This window comes from Pseudorca crassidens, chromosome 7, assembly GCF_039906515.1.
Source record: "Pseudorca crassidens isolate mPseCra1 chromosome 7, mPseCra1.hap1, whole genome shotgun sequence".
NCBI lineage: Eukaryota > Metazoa > Chordata > Mammalia > Artiodactyla > Delphinidae > Pseudorca > Pseudorca crassidens.
In genome coordinates, this window is record NC_090302.1 from 61803244 (window position 1) to 61824901 (window position 21658).

General features: G+C 34.1%; 1 long non-coding RNA gene across 1 annotated transcript in view; it reads right to left on the reverse strand.

The window, feature by feature from the left end:
- LOC137227839 (uncharacterized) overlaps positions 1 to 21658 on the reverse strand; it is a 406963-nt gene that overhangs the window by 180232 nt on the left and 205073 nt on the right. The window lies entirely within an intron of this gene.

Below are 21658 nucleotides of genomic sequence, written 5' to 3' on the forward strand. Positions count from 1 at the left end.
TTTAACATTTCTTTGAAGGATTGGCAAATACAATAAGAGATGAAAATAAAATATCTCACACAAACTTCAGAAGGGATAAAATCACCTTGTTTTGCTAAATGAAAATCTAGAAAATCCCTAAGTTAGTGTTGCTAAACTGAAGAAAATTTGTCTTCATTTTAATTCTAAATATTAGGGGTGAAATGAATAAAAACATTCTATTGGAAACACTGAAGTTAATATATGAAATACTTAAAGATACTTAAGAAATAATACTCAGGAAAGAAAAACTATCTATATGAAATAAAATAATGAAAGCATTAGCAGAGATAAAACAGTATCAGTAAACAAATGTAGGGGCTTCCCTGGTGGTGCAGTGGTTCAGAGTCCGCCTTCCAATGCAGGGGACATGGGTTCAAGCCCTGGTCTGGAAGATCCCACATGCCACGGAGCAACTAAGCCTGTGTGCCACAACTACTGAACCTGTGCCCTAGAGCCTGCAAGCCACAACTACTGAAGCCCAGGCACCTAGAGCCCATGCTCTGCCACAAGAGAAGCCACCACAAAGAGAAGTCCACGCACCACAACAAAGAGTAGCCCCCGCTCACCACAACTAGAGAAAGCCTGCACTCAGCAACAAAGATCCAACATAGCCAAAAATAAATAAATTTAAAACAATGTAAAGTTGTGTATAACGAATACCTGGATATCATCATAAAAACATCAGTTCTCCCATAATTAATACAGTCATTTATTGTTATCCCAATGGAATCCTAAAAGAGGTTAAAATTATCATAAAAATCATTTTACTTTGTATTCATTTGTACAAAAACCTAAGATAATGATTTGAGTGCAAGTGGTTTATATGGCAGATGATCTTAGGAAGCAAAAGTCAAGGAAGAGGGTGAATGAGGAAAGGAAAAAAAATCCATAAGAAGTGTGATCATGGTGTCTGTTTGAGGGTACTGGGGGCTCAATCCACTGGGGTTACCTGAAAAGTGAAAAGAATGTTTCTCAGAATTGTGCACTGTACCACTGGGAGGATGTAGTGTTTTCCACCATCTTTATTCCCTTGATCTCTAAGGATGGATCCAGGAGGCATTAATTCAGGGCAGCACAAAACTTGGGCCAAACAGGCTGCCAGTCTTGCAAAAGATCTGGAGTCAGAAATGGAAAGACTTTAGATGAGAGCTTGACTTTGTCTAGGGTCTAACAGAAAGAGGTAAGTCTGAGTTCTCAGGGAATTAGCCAATTCAGATGCTACTGAAATGAGAGATGGGCCAAGGGGAAGTGACAAAGTGCAGTAAAAGTATCTGGAACAAAATTTAAATGAAAATAAATGATAACACTATTAAAATTTTAGTAGAGAATTTTCTTAGGATAATATTAAAATATATTAAGTAGACACTGTAATCAAATTAATTTATTACTGAGGTAGGAATATACAAACCAATGAAACTCAATGGAGAAACTAGAATTAAATTCTCAAATATAACTTATTAATATATGTGAATATACAAAATTGATTCAGTGGAAAATAATGGTAAATAGTACCATAAAACAGTACCAGACATAAGATATTCAACTGAAAGAAAAAAAATTGATTCTAAGTTTTCATCATATTCAAAACTAAAATCAAGATGAATAAAATACTTAAATATTTTTAAAAAGCAATGAAAACATTACAAGGAAACCTAGAATATTATACAAATTATCTGAGCATAGGAAAATATTTTCTAACAAGACTAGAAACCAAGGAGCTATAAAATTTTTTTTTGAGGAGAAAAGATATAAATATGGTCAATGAACAACAAACAAAACCAAAAAATGGGATCACAGTAGACAGATAAGAGTTAGTTTTTATAATGCCTAAATTATTTATTAGAGATTAATAAGAGAAATAAATAACAGAACAAGTCCAGGATCAGAGGGTTTCCCAGGTGAATTCTACCAAACATTTAGAGAAGAGTTAACATCTATCCTTCTCAAACAATTCCAAAAAATTGCAGAGGAAGGAACACTTCCAAACTCATTCTACGAGGGCAGCATCACCCTGATATGAAAACCAGACAAACATATTGCAAAAAAAGAAAATTACAGGCGAATATCACTGATAAATATACATGCAATAATCCCCAACAAAACATTAGCAAACCAAATCCAAAAATCCATTAAAAGGATCATACACCATGATCAAATGGGATTTATCCCAGGGATCAAGAATTTTTTAATATCTGCAAATCAATCCATGTGATACACCACATTAACAAACTGAAGAATAAAAACCATATGATCATCTCAACAGATGGAGAAAAAGCTTTTGACAAAATTCAACACCCATCTTTATGATAAAAACTCTCCACAAAGTGGGCATCAAGGGAACATACTTCAACACAATAAAGGCCATATATGACAAACCCACAGCTAACATCATACTCTGTGGTGAAAAGCTGAAAGTATTGCCACTAAGATCAGGAACAAGACAAGGATGTGCCTTTGACTACTTTTATTCAACACAGTTTTGGAAGTCTTAGCCACAGCAATCAGAGAAAAAAAGAAATAAAAGGAATCCAAATTGGAAAGGAAAAAGTAAACTGTCACTATTTATAGATGATATGATACTTACTATACACAGAAAATCCTAAAGACACCACCAGAAAACTACTAGAGCTCATCAATGAATTCAGTAAAGTTGCAGGATACAAAATTAATACACAGGAATCTGTTACATTTCTATACACTAACAACAAAACATCAGAAAGATAACTTAAGGAAACAATCCCATTTACCATCACATCAAAAAGAATAAAATACCTAAGAATAAGCCTACCTAAATAAGTATTAGGAAAGCTATGAGACCCTGATGAAAGAAATTGAAGACAACAAAAACAGCTTGAAAGATACACCATGTTCTTGGATTGGGAGAATCAACATTGTTTAAACGACCATACTACCCAAGGCAATATTCAGATTCAATGCAATCCCTATCAAAACACCAAAGGCATTTTTAACAGAACATGAACAAATAATTTTTAAATTTGTATGGAAACACAAAAGATGTGGAATAGTCAAAACTACCTTGAGAAAGAACAGAGCTGGAGAACAGAGTCATGCTCCTTGACTTCAGACTACACTACAAGCTCCAGTAATCAAAGCAGTATGGTACTGGCACAAAAACAGACACAGATATCAATGGAACAGAAATGGAGAGCCCAGAAATAAACCCATGCACATGTGGTCAATGAATCTATGACAAATGAGGCAAGAGTATACAATGGAGAAAAGACAGTCTCTTCAATAAGTGGTGCTGGGGAAACTGGACAGTTACAAGTAAAAGAATGAAATTAGAACATTCTCTAACACTGTATACAAAAAGTAAATTAAAACTTTAAATGTAAGACCAGAAACCATAAAATTCCTGGAGGAAAACATAAGCAGAACACTCTTTTACATAAATTGTAGAAATATTTTTTTGGATCTGCCTCCTAAAGCAAAGGAAATAAAAACACAACTAAACAAATGGGACTTAAACTTAAAATCTTTTGCACAGCAAAGGAAACTGTTGACAAAACAAAAAGACAATGTACTGAATGGGAGAAAATATTTGCAAATTATATGATCTCTAAGGGGTTAATAAACATATACAAACAGCTCACACAACGCAACATCAAAAATACAAAGAGCCCAATTAAAAAATGGGCAGAAGAACTGAATAGGTATTTTTCCAAAGAGCGAATGCAGATTGCCAACAGGCAAATGAAAAGATGCTTAACATCACTAATCATCAAGGAAATGCAAATCAAACCCACAATGAGATATCACCTCACACCTGTCAGAATGTCTACCACCAAAAAAGAAAACAAATAACAAATGTTGGCAAGGATTTGGATAAAAGGGAACCCTAGTACACTGTAGGTGGGAATTTAAATTGGTGCAGCCATCATGGAGAAGAGTATGGAGGTTTCTCAAAAAACTCAAAATAGCACTACCACATCACCCAGCAATTCCACTCCTGGGTATATATCTGAAAAAAACAAAAACATTAATTTGAAAAGATACATGCACCACAATGTTCATAGCAGCATTATTTACAATTGCTGAGATATGGAAGCAACCTAAGTGCCCATCAAGAGATGAATGGATAAAGAAAAAGGGGTATATATACACAATGGAATACTACTCAGCCTTAAAAAAGAATGGAATATTGTCAGTTGCAGCAACATGGATGGATTTGGAAGGTATTATGTATGGTAAGTGAAATTAGTCAGACAGAGAAAGACAAACACTGTGTGATACCACTTACATGTGTAATCTTAAAAATATAACAAACTAGTGAATATAACAAAAAAGAAACAGACTCACAAATACAAAGAACAAAGTAGTACTTACCAGTGGGGAGAGGGAAGGAGGAGGGGAAATATAGGGGTAAAAGATTAAGAGGTACAAACTACCAGGTACAAAATAAGTTATAAGGATATATTGTACAACATGGAGAATACAGCCAATGTTTTATAATAGCTATAAATGGGGTGTAACCTTTAAAAATTGTAAATCACTACATTGTACACCTATAACATATAATATTGTACATCAACTATACTTCAATTAAAAAATGTAATAAAAATAAAATGTAATAAAAATTGAAAAGAGATGAAATGATATTACAAAGAGGAAAATATTCAAAAGATTGATAAAAAATGAAGAGATGCTCTAAATCAAGAGTAATCAAAGAAAGGTGAATTAAACATACATTGTAATATCTCAAGTATTGAAATATATTAAAAAAGTAGACATCATTCAGTCATTCCACATTGTAAATTTATAAATTACAAAGTACTTCTTACAAAGTAAGAAAGAGGAACAAAGTGAAGGAAAATAGAAAAATAGATTTGGAAAAACTGCATATGGAACATATGTTACAATTAAAAGACAGTTAAAACTGAAGAGAATGAAGAGAATTCCATAGTCAAGTTAGAAAAGCAAGATTTTTTTTTTAAGTAAGATATTTTTTTAAAAAGAATGTAAAATAATATTTTTTAAAATTTATGATTACAATTATAGAGACAATTTTGAGGTAGAAACATATTTGATAATTGCCATGGCTTATCTCTGTGTAGAGATGCAAGCCTGTACTAAAATGATTGGAGGAGATGCAGATGGATGTCATTGCCACAGAGAAAAACAACATCTATGCTATGAATTCAGTTAGCTAAAATGTATGATTGGAATTAATTTACATATGATTGTAGGAATAATTAACCTTCTGTCATGTTAAATTTTTCCTGCTAAGCTATATACATCATACAAACTTTATAACATATATGCTGAAATATAATACTAGCTATTATTTTCATTTTTCTAATTATATAAGCAATATGTTACTAAAATCAAATAGTTAAGTAATTAATAATTAAATAATTCTAAATTTTATTTGAAATATTACACTTATAAGAACTCAGAACACCTGGACAAAGACAAGGTAATAATGAGTAAAGTCTTCAGATATAAAAATGTTACATAATCATACAAAAAATATATAAAAATCTTTCAGTAATAGAAAGGAAGATCAATAAAACAGAATAGAAAATCCAAAAGTAAGTAAATAGCGTATATAATGTAGTATATGATGAAGATGGAAGTTTAAATCATTTGAGAAAAGTTGAAATATTATAGGTAATACTGAGACATTTTGCTGGTTGTTCGAAACATAAAGCTCTGCTTCTCTCGCATTAAAGGAAAGAAGGAATAAAAGAAGGGAAGGGAAGTCAGGGGAGAGAGATAATATCGAAATATAAAAGTGAAATAGTAAAAGTACTTCAGTGAATTATATTTTTATAATGGAAAACTCCTTTTTTGATATAAAAATCAATAAGCCATGATGGAAATTAATAAATGTGACTACCACAAATGTGGTAATCATAAAACATACACAGAACCAAAAACATATAAAAAATATATAAAACTAAAGACAAATTTTAACAAAAGATAATCTGTACAGATAATGGTTACAGTTAGCTCTGTATTTTGTAATTTCAGGTAATTAAAATGTTTTTCTCAATTATGTTTGATTGTTTCTTTTTCTACAGTAGTTTCTGAGGAAGTAGATTAGTTTCTGAGGGTTTCCATAGCAATGCGCTACAAACTAGGTAGCTTAACACAGCAGAAATGTATTCTTTCACAGTTCTGGAGGCCAGAACTGTGAAATCAGATGGTGGCTCTGAGGCAGAATCTGTTCCATGTCTTTCTCCTAGTATCAAGTAGTTGCTGGCAATATTTGGCATTCCTTGGCTTGAATTCACATCACTCTAATCTCTGCCTGTTTTCACATAACTTTCTCCCTGTGTCTCTGTTTCTCCTCTTATAAAGACACAAGTGTTTGGACTTAGGATCCACTCTTTTCCAGCATGATTCATCTTAACTTGATTACATCTGTAAATGCCCTTTTTCCAAGTAAAGTCATTTTCACGGGATTCAGGAATTATGACTTCAACATATCATTTTGAACGACACACACACACACACACACACACACACACAGTAAATATACACAATTTATAAGGTAAAATTATTTTTTGCCAAAAAGCAACTTTAGCCTTCTGCTTTGTGATGGCGTCACACTCAGAACTTATTGAACATTCCCCATGTATAATTAATAAAAGAAGATACTGATTCATTAACCCATTAAGCCACCTTTTGAAATCATTCATCTTTACTTTTGTGCCTTGATTTACTGTTAGTTGCAGTTCTTAATACTTCAGGAAATAAATTATCTCACAGCGCCAAGTAATGGCTGTATAATGTGTCACACATGTCCACATGCAAGAAAAGAGTGTATATAAAATACCTGCCTTGTATTTAAAGATTGCTTTGGGGGTAGAAGGAATCTTTAGAGGTAATGGATATAGATATGGTGATGATTTCACAGATGTGTACTTATCTCCAAACCCACTGGGTTGTGCACATTGAATACATACAGCTTTTTGTATGTTAATCATACCTAAATAAAGTCATTTTAAAAAATTGCTGTGGGTTATTCATTCTTGTGTGTGCTGCTTTTCATTCAAAATAATCTAGAGTTTCTGCAAATACCTGTATTAGATTGTTTAGTCTTCTTCATTAATGCTCTTAACAATGCCCCCTATCTCATGTAGCATACTTCCATACATTCTCAGTTTCTAAATGAAATGTGATTGATTCATTCCAGGTGCAACTGAAGGTGTTTTTCTATGATATCACAATAAATAAATGTCAATTTGCCTTATAAGATTTTACATAACCAGTTGTAACCCTTTCAAACATTACCTGATTTACTAATCCCATATTCTAGGGATTCCTTTCACTGATATTTGCCCTAAGAGGACCATAAGTATTAGAATAACTTATTCACAGATACGTTGTTTTTAAATGTTTTCTAACATATGTATGTGTGGAAATTCTTAATAAGAAGCCATGAAAATGAAGCCCCATCAGAACAATAAGAAGAAACTATGAGATGATGCTTTTTTTTTCATAAAGTAATTTTCTAGAATAACTAAGGAAAATAGTTATGAGCAGTATCATTTTTTACCTAGACTTTTAGCATTAGAGACCAAATTGTGGACCCACTGATATGTCCTAAAAGAACCTGCTGAGAGAGACTGCTGTACAGACAGCTTACCAGGGACGAAGGGACTTGCATCTGGGTGTGCTGGATACTGGGGAATAGAGAAGAGGTGAAAACCCCTGTCAATCTCCCAGAGGTCTGTGTTTGGTCTGAACAGAGAGCTCTACCCACTGAAAGCTTGAGTCTCTTTGTCTCTCATAGGCATTCTTTTACTTCCAAACCTTATAACAGAGAAAAGAAAGTGCAGGGAGGCCGCTTTTCAGAATTCGCTTTTTAGTGCAGCTGTACACAGATTTAAAAATCATTCTTTTGGGCTTCCCTGGTGGCGCAGTGGTTGAGAGTCCGCCTGCCGATGCAGGGGACACGGGTTCGTGCCCCGGTCCGGGAAGATCCCGCATGCCGCGGAGCGGCTGGGCCCGTGAGCCATGGCCGCCGAGCCTGCGCGTCCGGAGCCTGTGCTCTGCAACGGGAGAGGCCACAACAGTGAGAGGCCCGCGTACCACAAAAAAACCCCAAATAAACAAAAAATAAAACAAAACAAAACAAAAAAAATCATTCTTTGATTTTTCAATTTACTCTCCTCTAAAGCTGATAACGCTTGAGGGTTGTGCTGAAGAGAGATTAGAGGCAGGTAATGGAAAGAACAGAAGTAGAGACACTTGTTTTCTACTATGGTAAATATGAAAAATTATCCTACTTTGATGAGTGGAAACCTGACGTGCTGAGAAACACAGAAATAAGACAAAATGTAAATTAAACGGCTCTTTTATATTCAAAGGAAAATTCAAGTTATGTTTAGAATTGGGTTCTCTCCAGATGCAACTGAATGACAAGCTCTGTGTATCCTAAAAGAAATATTTTCCATAGACAGAAAAAAGGAATGAGGGCTTTATCTTTGTTTCTCTTTGTATGTTGTATGGCAAAAGTTTTGGAAGCTAATCATTTTTATGTACCATAACTGCTAGAGTAGCATTTCACAAACTGTGCTGAGTAACTCATTTTCTGAGAAACATTACAAGGAGCCTCTAGCCACAAACTGCCAATTGTTTTTTAAATGTTAGTAACATATTTCTTCTAATAATTTGTTTTCAACATATATTGACTTATGATTTATTTACTTATCCTTTAATTGTCTGATAAACAGCCCTCTGGGAATTCAAGAGGGTAAAGGAGAGATGGAGCGATATCTGGCTACTTTTAAGCCAGATATTTCGAAAGACAAACTAACATGTCATGTGCACTCACTATATGCTAGCCCCTGATCAGAGGTTCTATGCATTAATTCCTTTCATCTTCACAATTTGTGAGGTAGGTGTTAAATTAACTCAGCAAGGATGCTATTAGACTGAGATGGCTCTAATGCCATGGAGGCCTATGTAAGCAAACCAAAATCTAAGCCTTTAGATGTTTCTGGCTTACGAAATGTAAACGTAAGACTAACCAACCACAAACAGTCAAGTAGGCATTAAATGATAGGTGATCAAATAATGTTCTTGCTTTATTTCTCACCCCTTCTCTATAAGAGTCTTTCCCTGAGTTCCTCAACAGTGGGCTTCTCCTAACTACTTCTAGTTTGGTGCCGTCAGATTTCAATTGGTTTTTGCTCAAATAAATGCTTAAAATTTTTCTTATTCCTCAGTTAATCTTTTTCACAGGTAATGTAACTATCACCATTTTACCAAAGGTAAAGCAGTCCACCTCTTGGTGACAGGACTGAAATTAAGATAAGTGGATCAAAACAGGCTAGAAATATGCCCATACAAGCATAGTCACTTGATTTTTAATGAAAGTGAAAACTTGGCTCAATTTTATGGAGAAAGAATATTCTTTTCAACAAAAGGTGTAGAAACAATTGAACCTCCAAATGCAAAACTTGAACCTTCACCCACAAAATAATAAAACTTCTAGAATGGAACATAGGAGAAAATATCTGTGACCTTAGACTCAGCAAAGTGTTTTTAAGTATGTCACCAAAAGCGTGACCCATGAAAAAATGATAGTTTTAACCACATCAACATTAACCACATCAACAGTCTCTCACACTGTTAAGAAAATGAAAAGACAGACTGAAGACTGGAAGAGGATACACACACACACACACACACACACACACACACATATATACATGTATGTATATAGATCACATTTGTGACTAAGGATATGAAGGCAGTGTATATAAATAACTTAAAATCAACAAAAAGAAGATATAATCAGATAAATTCCAGGAATATGAAGAGACATTTCCACAAAAAGGATATACTTTATGGGTGGCAAACATATAAAAAGATGCTCAATGCCATTAATCATTGGGGAAATTCAAATTAAAATCAAAATGAGATACCACTACCCATTCACTGGAATAGATAAAAATAAGGTAAAATGAAACTGACAATAACAAGTGCTGACAAGGAGGTAGGCAACTGAAACTCTCATACATTGTTGGTGGGAATGTCAAAAATTACAGGTAATTTGGAAGAGAGTCTGGCAGCTTCCTGATTTATTTTTAAGCTTTGTTCTTAAGTAATTATTTCCAAAAATGGAACTATGTTTTGAAATTTTTTTGCACAAATTAATTTATATAAGACTGAGTCACTAAGAAATACAATCTAATTATGTTTCATTATACAAATTCCCCTTGTGGGTATATAATAATGTCATTTACAATTTTTCCTTTTGTTAAATAATTTTAAGAAAAGCTAGCAAGAAATAACAAGAATAACATATGAATTATGGGCAAATGGAAATGGTTTCTATATATGAAATAACAGCTATAATAACAGTAATATTGTTTACAATGTGTCACCATAGACATGCTAAAATTATTGAGGGGCATGTTCAGAAGGCTCCTTTCCCTTTATCAATTTTCCCACTCACCAACCAGTATTCCTTAAACTTCTCAAATGCTTCTCAGTATCTCTAAACTAAGACAATCTGAGTTAAAGTAACTATTGTTACTACCACACATCTATCTTTTCAAATATACATCCAGACTGAAATCTTAAGTAGTTAGTGTACATATAGTTCTCTGATATATATTGGTAATGAAATCCTCAACTTGAATTTTCATGTTTTGATCTGAAATTCTGTTAATTTTCATATATTGTTATTTTAATTGTGTCTTCTCCAAGGCTATTTAGAACACCCCAAGGTGCTGTGTTCTTCAATTTCTTTCCTAAAATACATTTCTATTGCTGATGATTACCAAATTTCTGAAGTTACTCAACTGGCTCAGAATTTTTTGGTAGATTATTAAGAACAACAACAAAAAGCACCTCTACATTGCTTCAAAATTGGCTCTGCATTCTTTAATAAACAAGAATTGAGAAATCATCAATGAAACAGATGTTCATTTACCTCAAACTGACTCTAAAATTTATTATTTAGAATATTTTGAATTATTCAATGTTTACACTATTTTCCCATTAATAGAGAAAAATAAGAACACATTGTATGTGTATTTAATTATATCTGATCTTGTTCTCAAAAGCATTTTTGAAAATTTCCAGAGAAACAAAATAAAACAAGGTAAGTTAAATTAGAAATACATGAGCCATTAAGAAGGAGAAAAATTTTAAATGAAGGTTAAAAATGAAATATATATACAACTGAGGCTCAGGGCTCCCTCATTATTTGTGCCTCAAAAACTAGGCTTTCAGACAAATAAAATACAGATAACAAGAAGATAGACTTAAAATTTTTTTGACTTTCCTTTACTTTCAGCAGAATCAAACAGGATTATCTCTTAAAATGAAACATAATTAATCCTGATAACAAAACAGAATTTTCAAAAAGAATATCTTTTAATATGTGCAAAATGGTTTCAAAAACATTTTATATACATAATAATAAGTATAATAGGTTCTTTCAATTTAGATGGTTGAAATTTTATCAAAATACAATGAGAGCAACATCAATTACTGGATATAATTGACACTTATAGACAACATCAACAGCAGCAGACTACACATTCTTCTCAAGATCCCATGGAGCATTCACCAAGATAGTCCACATTCTGGGACCAAAACACATCTTAAGAAAGTTAAAAACTAGGAATCATACCATATCTGCTCTCAGACCACACTGCAGTTAAACCAGAAATCAATAACAGAAGGATAACTGGAAAATAACAAAATGTGTGGAAATTAAACAACACACTTCTAAACAACACATGGGTTAAAGAAAAAACTCTCAACAGAAATTAAAACGTATTTTGAGTGACATGAAAATACACTCATCAAAATTTATGAGATGAGCAAAAGCAGTAGAGAATAAAATTATAGAAATGAATGTATGTATTAGAAAAGATCAAAAATCAATATTCTAAGCCTCTACCATAGGAAACTAAAAATGTAGAGTAAAATAAATCCAAAATAAGCATAAGAACAGAAATAATGAAAATTAGAGCAAAAATCGATGAAATTAAAAACAAGAAATCAAGAGAAAAAATCAACAAAAACAAAAGCTGGTTCTTTGAAAAGATTATTAAAATTGATAAGCCTCTAGCCAGGCAAACTGAGAAGAAAAGATAAAGGACACAAATTACTAATATCAGAAATAAAATAGGGAACATCATTACAGATCCTATGGGCATTAAAATGATAATAAAATAATGCTATAAACAATACTATGCTCACAAAATTGATAACCTAGATGAAACAGACCAATTCCTTAAAGGAACAATTTGCCAAAACGAACACAAGAAGAAATAGACAATGTGAATTGGCCTATACCTATTAAGCAAACACTGGATAATAACAAATAACCTTCAAAAACAGAAAGCACCAGGCCCAGATGGATTCACTGGTGATTTCACTGTATGTTTAAGAAAGAAATTATACCAATTCTCTACAATCTTTTTCAGAGGAAAGAAACAAAGGGAATACTTCCTACCTCATTCCATGAGGCCAGTATTACCCTAGTACTAAAACAAGATAAAGAAATTACAAGACAAAAACTATAAACAAATATCTCTCATGAACATAGAGGCAGGAGTCCTCAACAAAATATTAGCAAATAAATTCAAACAATGTATACAAAGAATTACACACCATAACCAAGTGGGATTTATCCCAGGTATGCAAAGCTGGCTAAACATTTGAAAGTTGATTAATGTAAGCCATCCAATTGACAAGTTAAAAAGAAAAATCATCACTCCTTTTCAATATCTTACTAATGATCCTAAATATTAGGATTAATAATTATCTTACTAATAATCCTACCTAATGCATGAAGGCAAGATAAGGAAATAAAAGCTATACAGATTGGAAAGGAAGACATAAAACCACCTTCATTTTAGGATGACATGATCCTTTAGTTAGAAAATCAGAAAAAAATAAACATAAAAAATTCTGGGGCTTCCCTGGTGGCACAGTGGTTGAAAGTCCACCTGCCGACGCAGGGGACACGGGTTCGTGCCCCGGTCCGGGAAGATCCCACATGCTGCAGAGTGGCTGGGCCCGTGAGCCATGGCCACTGAGCCTGCGCGTCCGGAGCCTGTGCTCCGCAACGGGAGAGGCCTCAACAGTGAGAGGCCCGTGTACAGCAAAAAAAAAAAAAAATGCTGGATCTAATAAGCCGATATAGTAAGGTTTCAGAATACAAGGTTAATACAGAAAGGTCAATTGCTTTCCTGTTAACCAGCAACAAAGTGAAATTTTAAATTAAAAATATAATACTATTTATATTAGCATCCCCCAAAATAAAATACTTAGGTATAAATCTAACAAAACATGTATGAGAGCTGTATGAGGAAAACTGTAAAACTCTGATGAATGAAGTCAAATAAGAACTAAACAAATGGTGAAACACTCCATGTATATGGATAGGAAAACTCAATATTCTCAATATATCAGTGCTGACCAATTTGGTCTATTGATTCAATGCAATTCCAATCAAAACCCCAGCAAGTTATTTTGTGTATATGAACAAACTGATTCTAAAGTTTATGTGGAGAGGCTAAAGACCCAGAATGGCCAACTCAATACTGAAGGAAAAGAACTAAATAGAAAGACTGACACTACCCAACTTCAAGACTTACTATAAGGCTACAGAAGTCAAAACAGTATGGTATTGGTAAAAGAATAGAAAAATAAATCAATGTAGCAATAGAGAGCCCAGAAATAGACCCAGATAAATATAGTCAACTAATCTTCGACAAAGGAGCAAAAGCAATACAAGGAATAGTCTTTTCAACAAATGGTGCTGGAACAACTGGACATCCACATGCAAAAACAAAAACATGAATCTAGACACAGACCTTACACCCTTCACAAAAATTAACTCAAAATGGATCACAGACATAAATGTAAAATACAAACTATATAACTCCTAGAAGATAGCATAGAAGGGAACCTAAATGACTTTGCGTATGATAAGGACCTTTTAGAAACAACACTAAAAACTCAGTCTATGAAAGGAACAACTGACAAGCTGGACTTCATTAAAATTTAAAAAACTTCTACCCTGTGAAAGAAAAGAGAATGAGAATATAAGTCACAGACTGAGAAAAAATATTTGCAGAAGACATATCTGATAAAGGACTGTTATCCAAACTATAGGAAGAACTCTTAAAATTCAACAGCCAGAAAACAAACAACCCAAATTTAAAAAATGATACAAAAACTTAAACAAACATCTCTCCAAAGAAGATATAGAGATGGCAAATAAGCATTTGAAAAGATGTTCTGCAGCATATGTTATCAAGGAAATGCAAATAAAACAACTAGATACCTCTGCATAACTATTAGAAAGGCCAAAGTCAGGAACACTGACAACACCAAATGCTGTTGAGGATGTGGACAACAGTAATTCTCATTCATCACTGCTGGGAATTCAAAATGGTACAGCCACTCCACAAGACAGTTTGGTGTCTAAACATACTTTTACCATATGATCCAGCAAAGACACTTTGTGTCATATACCCAAAGGATTAAAAAACTTATATCCACACAAAAACTTGCCCGTGGATAATTATAGTTATAGTTGGAATCAACCAAGATGTCTTTTAGTATGTGAATGGAGAAACTGCAGTACACCTAGACAATGGAATATGAAAGTCCAAAAAAGAAATGAGCTATCAAGGCATGAAAAGACATGGAGGAACCTTAAATGCATATTACTAAGTGTAAAAAGCCAATCTGAAATGTCTTCATACTGTGAGTCCAACTAAATTGCATTCTGGAAAAGGGAAAACTATGGAGACAGTAAATGATCAACAGTTGCCAAGAGTAAAACGAAGAAGAGTGAATTGGCAGAGCATAGAGGATTTTTAGAGCACTGAATACACCCTGTATGATACCATAACAATGGATGCATGTCATATTACATTTGTCCAAACCCACAGAATTTTTAAGAGTGAACCCAATGTTTACTGGACTTCGTGTGATTGTGGTGTGACAATGTAGGTTCATCAGTTGCAGCAAATGTACCACTCTAGTGAGGAATGCTGATAATGGGGGAGGCTATGTGTGTGTGGAGAAAGGAGGTATATGAGCAAACTCTACCTTCCCCTCAATTTTGCTGAGAACCTGAAACTGCTGTAAAAAGCGGTCTTCAAATGAACAAACAACAAAAACCAAAGAGATTAAATACTATACTATAAGTTATGGTTTTGCTATACATTTCATCACTAAAATGGAGTATTTTGCAATAGATTTTTAAATGAGGCATATATTCACCACCACATTTTGGTACCTATTTTATATTAAATCTGCTGTTTTTAGATATTATCCAAAATTATTTCACCATGTTTGATTTTCAAATTCAAAAGTAATAGAGAATTCATAATATGTAAATGCAGAAACAAAAATGTTTTTTTGGCCTTGGGTAAATGTATAGTGTTATAAAAAGTCGGTAAGTCATTTTGTAGATGGAGAATATCAATGGAATTTAAATATGGTGTTTGTGATTTACCTGCTTTTCATGTAATTATGGTAAATATAAAAGGCAATATTTTTGCTAGGGAAACGTCAGAATTTGAAATATCAGAACAGAGATCTTTTCTAATATATTATTTTTAAAGGATTATGCTTTATTTATCCATGTTTTGATTTCTGCTCTCTGTTGGGAATGTAGAAAAAGTTTGAAGATGTTCATGTTTTTATAAAGATCACAGGGTGCCATTTATAACTCCCCAGTAAATACAATTTATGTAAAACAGTTAATGTGAGAGACAAGGTAGCAAATAGCTGATTCAAACACCTCACATAATCCTCAATTCTATTATAAAAAAGTACAAATAAACCAAGAAGGAAACTCCCTGTGGTGTAGCATATGTATCAGTTTTCATTTGATTAGTATAAACTGGTAGAAATGACATTCTTTGACAGGAAGCTTTTGTTTATATGACTGAGAGAAAATGAAAAAACAAATCAAATAACTTGAAAAGAAAGGTTTTATTTACACAACAGGCTTATGAAACCAATGCTAGGCTCTCTCAAAGCAAAGCAAAATATATATTTACGGTTATTTAAATTTTCTTTCCTTATGTGCATTTCCTAGAAAGAAGAAATCAGCTTGAAGATTCTAAGTAGGCATTTATGCTTGAGATATAAAGGGTTTTTATTTTTCTCACAAGATATTTCCTGTGTTATAGTGGATATATAGAGAGCTAAAATAAAAGTCATAATTATAAAGTAATCCAGAAATCAAACAAAATGAAATACAATAGGGAAATCTCTTTCTCTATATCTCATTTTTAAAATAACTTTTTGTGGATAAAATGTTATACATATACATTTTACAACTTATTTAAAAATAAAATTATATATACTCATGATAGTCCAAGTAATTAGACATTGATGCATGTAGATTTGTGGGTCTTCCAGCCTCTTTTACTCTAGATGCTCTTATTAAATTGGAATATTTTTTCTTTCTCTTTCACCATCTCTCTTTAACTCTCTCAGTTTTTATTTAAAAACCACTTCCTATATCATCTAAACCCTTATAAACCATAGCTTAATTGACCACATATACTTATATCATTTCCTGTATTTTTATAATTTTTCTATTAAACATGTCTATTTCCAAATTTTCACTTTCATAAATAGTATAAAATATTTTACTCCTCACTTGTTATGCTTGTAGAATGAATTCCTCAAGTTAAACTGTTGATAAAAACATGAATATCTTTATCACCTGTTCTATATTGGCAAAATAAGCTCAAAAAGTTATGCAAACTTACAGTCACAGCATTCCTATAGGTGCTGATTTCATGATATATTATTAAAACTTACACAGAAAGATAAAGATAAAACTTACACAGAAAGATAATCATGATATATTATTAAAACTTACACAGAAAGATAATCTTTGTCTCATCAGTAGGAAAATATAATTTATAATTACCTTAATTTTCAAACAAAGCCTATTACTTCCAAATTTTAACATTTTATTTGTTATTGGAAATTATCCTTGGCTAAAGAGTTTGTTGATACACCTTTTTTTGTTAGCATTCTCCTCTCTTTATGATTTACAAGCACTTAATTTACAGAATATGTCACCATTTTGGCTCATAAATGTTACAAATGTTGTTTGTTTAACAATCCACCATTTTAATTGCATGTGTGGTAATGTTTATGTGTTTACTGATATTTTCTTTCCTTTTCTTTTTGTATGTTTTTCCTTTATTGTTTTAATAGGCTTACTACATTACAAACCATATAATAGTAAATCATGGTTTGGTTGTAATGTTTTATATTTTTTGCCTTTTTACCATTTAATTCATTTGAAATATCTAGTGTTTTCATTGTGCTAAAATTTTAAATGATATATCATTTCAGATTTCATTTTCCTTGGGTCTAGAATATATTTATCTAATTTTTATATTTTAATAATTTCTAATTTTTCTTCATTGTGCCTAGAGACATAACATTTTTAAAGTAAATGTTTTCTTTGCAGTTTATCAAATTGGTAATGTTATACTGATATAACATTTGGTAAAGCTGATACAGCTACTCTTTTATATATATTACTTATATCTATCAACACTTCCCTATTTGATGTACCAAAACTCAAAGACATCTGTTGAAAACTATTAATATTTTGTTATAAATATCTAAATTATTTTTTACATGTTTGGAATCTTTTAGTTTAACAAAAAAAAGATTCAAAACTACTCTAACTCAATAGAAAGTTAATTTTAACATTATACTAAAGGCTTGTTTTACCTATAAACATAATTTTAAAATCTTAAATTTTAAGTTACAGTTAACTAAATATTATATGGATGGGGAAAATTGATATTGAAGGAATACACAGTTCAGCATCAGAAATTTCATCACTGACATTTAGCATGAACATAATATAAAGTTTAAAAAAACCTATGATAATTCTAACTGGTGGAAAAAGCAATTTAATGAGTTTTAACACCCCCTGATTGTAGGCATGTTTATCTGGATTCCTCAAATGCAGAGCCTGAGGCAGGGACTTAGAGACAGGATATTTATTTGGGAGGTGATCCCAGGAAGAAAGAATGAGAGAGTGGAGAAAGTAAAACCCCAAGCAGGAAAAACTAATAAAGAATGTGTTTTGAAGCTGATTAATGGCATTTACAACTGGGAATCCTAGGCCTTTTCTGAGGAATCTAATTCAGAATAGTTCCTGCAAGAGATGAGAGACTGTGACAAAAGCGTTTTTAAACCTTTAAAAATTTCCCATGCTACTAAAATGTGGAAAGTATCCTTTCATTAAGTTGAGACTAATAAAATAAAATCTATTATGGAATGATGTAGCACATCACAATATGTTAAATCAACAATTCTATGTGATCTCTGAACATGAGAAGATCCCTTTCACTGAAAAGAGTCTCATCCTTTGAAGGAGAGAAATAGAACCTTTCATACAGTTGCATGTTTGTTTCAGAAACCGATTTTAAGATTAAACAAATACTCTGATATTTCTAACAAATTATATCAGTTAGTAGTTAGTACTGGTGAATTATATCACCAGTAGTTGAATGGAAATGATTTTTATGACATCAATACAATTTCTTTTAAAGAGAAAATGTTGGCATGACTATCTAAATGAATCAACATCCTGTTTTCAGCTGATTTTTGTGATGAAACAAGTATGGTTATGAAACCGATGTGAATATTTGAAACCCAATATAGATTATTTTTCATCTCACCAATAGCAGTGTTGGGTCTTTTTTTTTTTCATAGTTTTCATGTGTTTTAAAGCTGCATGTGGCATTCTGTGTAATGTGCCTGAAAAGAGGTTGCAATGATAGAAAATAAGGAGCAAATAAAGCTACAGCAGTTCCACAAAAAGTGGTAAAGAATTAGAAAGAGAAAGAAAGAGAAAGAAGAAAAAGAAAACAAATACAGATCTTCCTTGACTTCCAATGAAGTTATATCCCAATAAACCCATCTTCCTTGACTTACAATGAGGTTATATCCCAATATAAATTGAAAATATCTTAAGTCAAAAATGCACTTAAGGAGAGGGACCTTCAAGATGGTGGAGGAGTAAGACATGGAGATCACCTTCCTCTCCACAAATACATCAAAAATACATCTACATGTGGAACAACTCCTACAGAACACCTACTGAATCCTAGCAGAAGACCTCAGACTTCCCAAAAGAGAAGAAACTCCCCACATACCAGGGTTGGGCAAAAGAAAAAAGAAAAAAGAGAGACAAAAGAATAGGGACAGGACCTGTACCTTTGGGAGGGAGCTGTGAAGGAGGAAAAGTTTCCACACACTAGGAAGCCCTTCACTGGCAGGGACAGGGGGAGGACGGGGGGTGGGGGGAGCTTCGGAGCCACAGAGGAGAGCACAACAACAGGGGTGCAGAGGGCAAAGCATAGAGATTCCCGCACAGCGGGTCAGTGCCAACCAGCACTCACCAGGCTGAGAGGTTGTCTGCCCACCCACTGGGGCAGGTAGGGGCTGAGGCTCAGCCTTCGGACGTCAGATTCCAGGAAGAGGACTGGGGTTGGCTGTGTGAACACAGCCTGAAGGGGGCTAGTGCACCACAGCTAGCCGGGATGGAGTCTGGGAAAAACTCTGGACCTGCCTAAGAGTCAAGGGACCATTGTTTCAGGGTGCCCAAGGACAGGGGATTCCTTCCCTATCTGCCCACAGAAGGCAGAGCACCACCTAAACGAGCTCGAGCCTTGGCTATAAGCAAGGACCCCAGAGATGGGCATGAAATGCTAACGCTGCTGCTGCAGCCCCAAGAATCCTGTGTGCAAGCACAGGTCACTATCCACATCCCTCCCCCTCACCCTGGCAGCCTGTGCAGCCCGTCACTGCCTGCGTCCTGTGATCCAGGGACAACTTCCCCGGGAGAACACACGGCACACCTCAGGCTGTTGCAACACCACTCCAGCCTCTGCCACTGCAAGCTCTTCCTACATTCCAATTATAACTACCATACCCCTCCCACCCCCTAGCATGAGTGGGCCAGAGCCCCCTAATCAGCCACTGCTTTAACCCCATCCTGTCTGGGCAGGAACAGAAGCCTGAAGGCAACTTACATGCAGAAATGGGACCAAAACTAAAGCTGAACCACAGGAGCTGTGCAAAGAAGAGAAAGGGAAATTTCTCCATGCAACCTCAGGAGCAGTGGATTAAATCCCCACAAGCAACCTAAGGTACACTGCATCTGTGGAATACCTGAATATACAATGAATCAACCCAAAATTGAGGTGGTGGACTTTGGGAGCAACTGTACACTTGGGTTTTGTTGTCTGCGACTGACTTGTTTCTGATTTTTATGTTTATCTTAGTATAGTTTTTAGCCCATGTTATCACTGGTGGCTTCGTTTACTGGTTTGGTTGCTCACTTCTTTTTTTATTAATTTTTAATTTTATTATTTTAATAATTTTCGTTATTTATTTTATTTTGTTTCATTTTTTATTTACTGTTTTCTCCCTTTTCTTATGAGCCATGTGGCTGACAGGGGTCTTGGTGCTCCAGCCTCATGTCAGGCCTGAGCCTCTGAGGTGGGAGAGCAGAGTTCAGGATATTGGACCACAAGAAACCTCCCGGTACCACACAACATCAATAACCGACATCTCTCCTAGAGATCTCTGTCTCATCGCTAAGACCCAGCTCCACTCAATGGCCAGCAAGCACCAGTGCTAGACACCCCATGCCAAACAACTAGCAAGGCAGGAACACAACCCCACACATTAGCAAAGAGGCTTCCTAAATCATACTAAGTTCACAGACACCCCAAAACACACTACCGGATGCAGTCCTGCCCACCAGAAAGACAAGACCCAGCCCCACCTACAAGAACACAGGCACCAGTCCCTTCTACCAAGAAGCATACACAAGCCACTGAACCAACCTTGCCCACTGGGGGCAGACACCAAAAACGATCGGAACTACGAACATGTAGCCTGTGAAAAGGAGACACCAAACACAGTAAGTTAAGAAAAATGGGACAGAGAAATATACATCAGAAGAAGGAGCAAGGTAAAAACCCACCAGACTAAACAAATGAAGGAGAAATAGGCAGTCTACCTGAAAAAAAATTCAGAGTAATGATACAAAAGATGATCCAAAATCTTGGAAATAGAATGGAGAAAATACAAGAAACGTTTAGCAAGGACCTGGAAGAACTAAGGAGCAAACAAACAATTATGAACAACAAAATAAATGAAATGAAAAATTCTCTAAAAGGAATCAATAGCAGAATAACTGAGGCAGAAGAACGGATAAGTGACCTGGAAGATAAAAGAGTGGAAATAACTACTGCAGAGCAGAAAAAAGAAAAAAGACTAAAAATAAATGAGAACAGTCTCAGAGACATCTGGGACAACATTAAATGCATCAACATTGGAATTATAGGGGTCCCAGAAGAAGAAGAGTAAAAGAAAGGGTCTGAGAAAATATTTGAAGAGATAATAATTGAAAACTTCCGTAATATGGGAAAGGAAACAGCCAATTAACTCTAGGAAGCACAGAGTCCCATACAGGATAAATCCAAGGAGAAAAATGCCAAGACACACATAAATCAGACTATACAAATAAAATATATTAAAAGCAGTAAGGGAAAAGCAACAAATAACATACAAGGGAATGCCCATAAGGTTAACAGCTGATCTTGCAGCAGAAACAATG